The sequence below is a fragment of the Lethenteron reissneri genome, chromosome 21, assembly GCF_015708825.2.
Source record: "Lethenteron reissneri isolate LAM-NWPU_2019-01 chromosome 21, ASM1570882v1, whole genome shotgun sequence".
NCBI classification, from domain to species: Eukaryota; Metazoa; Chordata; class Hyperoartia; order Petromyzontiformes; family Petromyzontidae; genus Lethenteron; species Lethenteron reissneri.
Genome location: NC_083799.1, coordinates 11,369,093 through 11,376,196, shown reverse-complemented (window position 1 = coordinate 11,376,196; position 7,104 = coordinate 11,369,093). Strand labels below are relative to the sequence as shown.

General features: G+C 50.5%; 1 protein-coding gene across 1 annotated transcript in view; it reads left to right on the top strand.

Annotated features, from left to right (window-relative positions):
- Window positions 1-2,666: 2,666 nt before the first annotated feature.
- LOC133345237 (polypeptide N-acetylgalactosaminyltransferase 3-like) overlaps window positions 2,667-7,104 on the top strand; it is a 37,897-nt gene continuing 33,459 nt past the window's right edge. The window contains exons 1-3 of the mRNA XM_061555824.1: window positions 2,667-3,210; window positions 4,353-4,716; window positions 6,252-6,435. The gene's annotated coding sequence lies outside the window, so the exon portion shown is untranslated. The remainder of the gene's footprint in view (window positions 3,211-4,352; window positions 4,717-6,251; window positions 6,436-7,104) is intronic.

Sequence of the window (7,104 nt, the reverse complement as noted above, 5' to 3'; positions counted from 1 at the left end):
CTCGCGGCGGCGGGGGCGGTGGAGGCGGAGGCGAAGGGGGCGGTGCCCACGCGGATGACGACGCGTGCTGATTGGCGCTGGCTACGTGTGGGAGGGTTGGGGGAGTGGTGGAGAATTACGCCCGGGGGGAGGAGAGGGGTGGGGTGGGAAGGGGGTGGGGTTAGGAGGGGGGGTTGCAGTGAAGGGTGAGGGGCGGGGGTGGGGGGAAGGGGAGGGGTTGGGGGGTTGGAGTGAAGGGTGAGGGGCGGGGGTGGGGGGAAGGGGAGGGGTTAGGGGGTTGGAGTGAAGGGTGAGGGGCGGGGGGTAGGGGGAAGGGGAGGGGCTAGGGGGTTGGAGTGAAGGGTGAGGGGCGGGGGTGGGGGGAAGGGGAGGGGTTGGGGGGTTGGAGTGAAGGGTGAGGGGCGGGGGTGGGGGGAAGGGGAGGGGTTAGGGGGTTGGAGTGAAGGGTGAGGGGCGGGGGTGGGGGGGAAGGGGAGGGGTTGGGGGGTTGGAGTGAAGGGTGAGGGGCGGGGGTGGGGGGAAGGGGAGGGGTTGGGGGGTTGGAGTGAAGGGTGAGGGGCGGGGTGGGGGGAAGGGGCGGGGTTAGGGGTTGGAGTACAGGGTGAGGGGCGGGGGTGGGGGGAAGGGGAGGGGTTAGGGGGTTGGAGTGAAGGGTGAGGGGCGGGGGTGGGGGGGAAGGGGAGGGGTTGGGGGGTTGGAGTGAAGGGTGAGGGCGGGGGTGGGGGGAAGGGGAGGGGTTGGGGGGTTGGAGTGAAGGGTGAGGGGCGGGGTGGGGGGAAGGGGCGGGGTTAGGGGTTGGAGTACAGGGTGAGGGGCGGGGGTGGGGGGAAGGGGAGGGGTTGGGGGGTTGGAGTGAAGGGTGAGGGGCGGGGTTAGGGGTGTGGGGAGTGAAAAGGGGGCGTGATTATGGGCGGCACGTCAGAATCAGAATATTTATTTTTTCAGGAGGAATTCCGATGAGCTGTGAAGCTCTTTATCACAAATGTTGACCACTGGAGGTCAGAACTCTATTATCCGAGTTAATTACCCTTTGAGCTATACAGCTCTTTGTCAAGGGTGACTAGGCCAAGCAGCTACAATTAATAAGATATAAATTATTAAAAATGTAAAATAAAACCAAATTATGTTACAAAACAATTACGCACATTCTTTTCGATCTCAATAATGTCTGTCTAAAAGAGTCCAGTGATAGCAGAGTGATGATCCCCAGAGAAGACCCCAGTTGGTTCCAAAACTTTGGAGCAGCAGCTACATGGACCAAGTTGCGTACGAAGTGTCACCACTGGATTAAGCTGGTTGCTATAGTGATTGGGCATGTATTAGTTTATTGATTTATCCGCTATGGAATGCCAACATTTGAAGTTCATGATCGGCTTGTGTGTTTGTAGAATTCATGTTTCGTATATAAACAATTTTTTTTACTCCGATTTTTCCCCTCCATATTTAGAATAAACACGCGTTTATTTGTGACCAGGTCGCTTCTGAACTAGAGTGGGCCTTACCTGGTAAAATTTAATAAAATAGTAGTATCTAGACTTAAAACTTTCGTGACTGCAGGAATTCATATTCTTGGTTCTTTCTGTAAAGTCACGTAAATAGTAAACAAAAAATCTAAAATAAAAGCAAAAAACCCAACACAAGCGGTCTTCTTCAGGCGATTGAAACGTCGTGGGTTTGCTTTTATTTTCTATTTCCGTGACTTTACCGAAAGAACTAATAATAAAAAATAGTAGTAGTAAATAGTACATTTTATAAATTGAATATTCAATAGGTATTCAATAAAATAATTGTGTATTACCGATATACCAATAAAGCATCCATCAATTCCACTGTTTTATTTTACGAATGCTTGATTAAATTGTCGATATATCGACTGAATAAATTCATAAACATACATGACAGTCCAGTTTTTTGTCAATCCATTGCTGAGTAAAAGCCTCCCCATGATGTGTAGTTATAGGGCTGTTTGACCATACTTTACCATGCTGGTTAGTGCAGATTGGTGACGGGGGGTGGGTGGTTTGGGGCGTGTCTGTTCAATTCGCCAGGAATTGAACTCATGTCTCTAGTTGATGGCGCAGTCCGCTGAACACAAGTGCCACCGCTCCACCCCATATTCACAGCATAGTCTGAATTCCATATAGGCTACTGCACAATGTCAATGTGTCCACGGATTGCTCAGTACATTAAGGTATTCACAAAGCATGTATCAGTTGTTATCGCATTGCACAAAACCACTTGTATCAGCCATCCAGAACTCATACATGTGTCAGCCAGCACCCTGCGTGTACCAGCCATTCATAAACTATTGCATATGTATGCACCAGTCAGCAACACCGTTGTGCCAAGCATGAGACATATCCTCACTGATGACGGAAGACCTATACATACCACCCACCCAGCCTCCACATACCATCCAGCAGCCTATGCGTACCAGCCAGCCAGCCAGCCGATGCGTACCAACCAGCTAAGTCACTCGGAGTGTACCACTCAGCCATCCGGGCAGCCAGGCAGCACATCTTGACGCTTTCTTTATTCACAAAAAAAAAATCCCTTCAATGCCCGGCTTTGTTCGCGGTCCTCGCTCGCAAAGTTCCCATAGCGACGCACAAAGCGGTCCCTGCGGAGCGACCTTCGGGTCTTTTGTCTCGAAAACATTCCCCTTTGTGGGCGTCAGGAGCTCGCGGCTCTTGTCACTTCAAGTCGTGCCAGCGGCGAGGCCTCCTCGCTTCGGCGGCGTCCCCCGGCGCAATCTCGACAGCACAAACGACCATCGGAGTGTCGACTGTTACCCACCGACATTGCATCTGGCTCCTGTCGCTCTCTCTCTCTGTCTGTCTCTCTATGTTCGTCTCGAACTGTTCCTCTGTCTCCTGGTGGTAACCGGCGCGTTTAAAATTCGGATTATGCGTGCGCGTTCGTGTGGGAAGTTCCTGCCAGGCGCTTCCAAGACCGAGAAGAAGTTGAATGAAAAGTGATTAATTATGTAGTGTCCAGCCTCGCCGAGGGGGGCCCCTTTAAGATATGCGTTTCTATTTTCGGAGCTTCATTATATCAGGTGCATATACCATGCGCAGGGTGTAGTTGTAATCTGTGTAAGGGCTGAAAATGAATGTGATGCGTCATATCACAGTCTACATACAATAATAGCAACAACAAGCACCATCAGCATTCAAAAGTGCTCTTACGACCGAGATTGTCGCATCAAAGGTACGTGTCGGGGCAAAAAGAGCGTGTGCTATGATTAAAGATGGCAAGCGTGTGTCTGCGTAGAATTCAGATAATGCGCCTTCATTCACTTTGTCTCGCGAATCGGGAACAATATCGCGTCTTCCTTGGCACTAAACGGCTGTTTCCTTACAATCGGTCTTCTACTTTCGGTCGAATTCATTGGTCGGACAATCTGAATGTGATTGATATGAACCATTGGTCTTCTATGTCGAACTTTTTTAAAAAATCCTTTATATTAAGTTCACTTGCTTGCTTGCTTAGGACCGTGCAAATCTTTCGGTCGTTTTTTAACCCACTTCCCGTGATCCAATCGAGCTGACATTTTCCACACAGACTCGTTGTGCGTGACAATTAATGTTCGTGAAAATGTTTTTCCACAATTTTACACTTTTTAGGACAAAAATATAATATTTAATTACCAATTGCTTAATGCTGCCATGCAATCATCTGACCCATAGGTGGCAGCCATCTCAAGCCAGAGGACGAGAGGACTCTAGCCGCCACGCATATAAAGGATTTATAGTGAAAAACTTTGTTTTTACGGGTTATACTTGTTTATCCTGCTGTGTTATGGATATGTGTGAACATGTTCAGCTGCAAAACTGTGCGTCGCATAGTTTCCGATTATTTGTAGCCGTTGGCATTGTTCGAAACGAATCTCTCCCTTGAAAATTGTCTTATTAATGGCAATTAGTTAAACAGAAAAGCTTCACTGACATTAAGCCTCTTTTCGAAGGAGGGTACTGCGTTGGAAAGTTTGGTCAATTCCATAAAAAAAAAAGTATTTGGCTTCATACGAGATAGAACCGGAGTGCCCGGAAGAAAAAAAATCCCATCACGAATACGAGATAAACAATCAAAAGCTCCGCACGGATGGATTGCGTTGTTGCACTGCATTTTCTCTGGCACCTCGACGACCCGCGTCTACAACACCTGGTAACCACAGGTGGTCTCCCATTCACAGAAACTACGAAGCAGGATGAGCCCCGCTTAGCTTCACGCGGTGTCGTGAGATCGGGCGCACTTGGGGTTATTTTATGTCGTATTCAAGAGGCTTGCCTACCTCACTTGCTAATGAAACAACATTACTCGTGTCGTTGTTGCTGTTGCTCTTCACGAAGCGTGCTGCGCAAAGGCAGTGGCTTCTCCCGAGGAGTAAGGCGGACGAGAAGGGGGAGAGGAAGGAGGAGACCACCATCCTGGAAACTTCACAGGGATGAATGCTCAAAGCTGCATTGTTACTACAGTGCAGCGGTCTCCGCCTGCACTCTGAAAACGCTGACTGCGAGAAAAGCCCTCCGCTCACATGAAGAGAGAAAAGCGAGATCGGGGGTGGGAGCCCTCGCGCGGCGGTCCGTGCGTCCCGTAGCACTCCACCCTCATCACGTCAGCGAGACGCATGCTCTGCGTAACCCAGCAGCAGCAGCGGCGGCGGCGGGAGCTTAGAGACACAGAGGCAGTGGTCATCCGCGCCGCCCTTTGCAGGTAACAGAGGCGCGCACACACGCGGTCGCTTAGCAGTGGTAACATGCAAACCCACTCCCGGGTCGCTACGTTGACCGGTACGCGTCTTCGCCGGGACTCCGTGGAACTGATTGGTCTTCTTCATTCGGAATTCAACAAAATTGAGTTGCTGCGTTGGCACCGGTGCGTGCACCACCAGCGCAATGATAACAATAATACAATCTCCACACATTCGTCAATTCCACATCCCAAGAAGGGAAATTATATTATCGGCGACGTTTCGGGCAATGGCCCCTCTTCGTGTAGGTTCAACTTCTCTCGCACCGTGCGTAGCCAACCATGCTAATCGGAGCAGAGGCATGCACGTTTACTTTAGAATAGTAAAATAACAAATGACAGCCCTTTTGTCAATCAATTGCTGAATGAAAGCATCTCCAGTCGTGTCGGACATGGCAGTTGTTTGACCCCTCCTTCACCATGTTGGTCATTGCAGTTTGGTGACGGGGATAGAGGCGCGCGATCGGTTCAGATTTCATTCGGCACTTAAAGATGTTAACCGTGGCCGAGAATCGTGTTAATGGCAGCAGTGTCCTAACCACTGCGCCACTAATTTTGATGTTAATCATAAAAAAACGGATTTGATTATCATTGATGTCCCATTGTTATCGTGATGAGCGCGCCTCATGTATACTTACGTGGCATAAAGGAACTTAATGAGGCTTTATATAACGGGTTGCAAGCGTCGACTACGAGAAGGAAGCATCGCAGATATATTGTGAGAGAGAACCCCACCCCTGCCCCATTCATGCAAGTCCGTGCGCTAATCTCTGAGGATCAAAATGTTAATTTAATGACCCGCGAATTGGTCATAGCTCTCTCTCTCTCGAGAGAGAGAGAGATTGTGGCGAGAGTTAACGGGCTGGCGGATACACTGGGATACTTTGAGCGTCCTGTGTGCACATGATAGAAAAATATATATATATATAAAAAGCACAATTATTAAGGCTTTCTCGTGAATGGACACTTCAGGTTAAGTTGTCGATGGTGACACCAGGCGTCGATCAATCACCTCGATGTATAACCCCTTCTCCTCCTACTCACCCCGGGCGCCGCCACAATCTCACCCACCTCTCCATCTCACCAACTCTCCACCCGTTGGGCCTTCGCATCGATTGTCTATGTGCACTTCGTAAATTGCGTGCGTGCAGCAAACACGATATCAATATTCTTGGGTCTTTCGGTAAAATGACGCAGATAGTCACGTAGATAGGTTATTTGAACCAAGCTACGTCACTTTACCGAAAGACCCAAGAATATGAATTCCTGCAGTCACGAAAGCTTTAAGTCACAATATCAATAATTAACACACGCACACACAAACAACACAAAACTCACCGCCGCCCTGTGCTCATCAGTCACCCGCCGCTTGACTGCAGTGATTAGATGTTTGATCAGCTTTGTCAACATCCGTCTAGGAGCGCGCGAAGATCCTGAATGTGTGGCCTCCTCTCCTCCTTACTCCCACCCCTCCCCAACCCCCTCAACTCACGGGACAGACATTGACACGCCGTTAGCAAAGCCCTCACCCCCATTACGTGGGACAGACGGCATCGCCAGATCGCCACAGCAAGGAGAGAGACGCCCACGCGCTGTGTGCTCGACGGGAATGACGGACGGGACGTTGCGCAAATCGCGCAAAATTGTCCGCACAAATCTCCAGAATTCACGGGCCTGAGAGCGGTAAGGACATTTTGAATTAAGCCGATTTTTCACAGCTGTTCCTGCGTGTTGTTTTTCCTTCTTCCTCGTAGAGAGAGGGGGGGGGGGGGAGAGAATGTGTTATTTCCTCTCAAGTGTGTCGAGGTGTCTGCACCACCGGCTCTCTTCCCGTGCGACCCCCGAAATTCCCCCATCCGCTTTCCCTCCACGGACCGGACCCCCCCCCCCCCCCCCCACCACGAACTCCTAGCAGCACCTGCCTCGCTCTGCGGGACCTCCTCAGTGGGGGGGGGGGGGGGTCTGTCTCGCACCTCCGTAACTTAATCCCTTCCCCCATTAGCCCCTGTCGCGACTACGGTACACTTTTACCCGGTCGCCTCTTCATTGTCGCTCGTTTGTGGCCACAGAGATATAACACTTCGCCGCGAGGCGCCCGAGTCTTACACTCGCTCGCCCGCTCTGGGGTTCGTTCGGATTTTCGAAGATACGTTGTCGGTGTCCTTTTTAGCTTACAAGCTCGGAACGACCACGAGGCGCCCCACTCAAACGACGCAGGTATTCGTCGTTGGTTAACGCAAGCCTGCATTTTAATCTCGGCAGGCGCTCACACTTTCGTGTTCTTTGTTGCAAATCGGTAAGCTCAACTTGTTCCGCTTTGACGCGTAATTTGTCCTGATCTGTGCTCTCAAC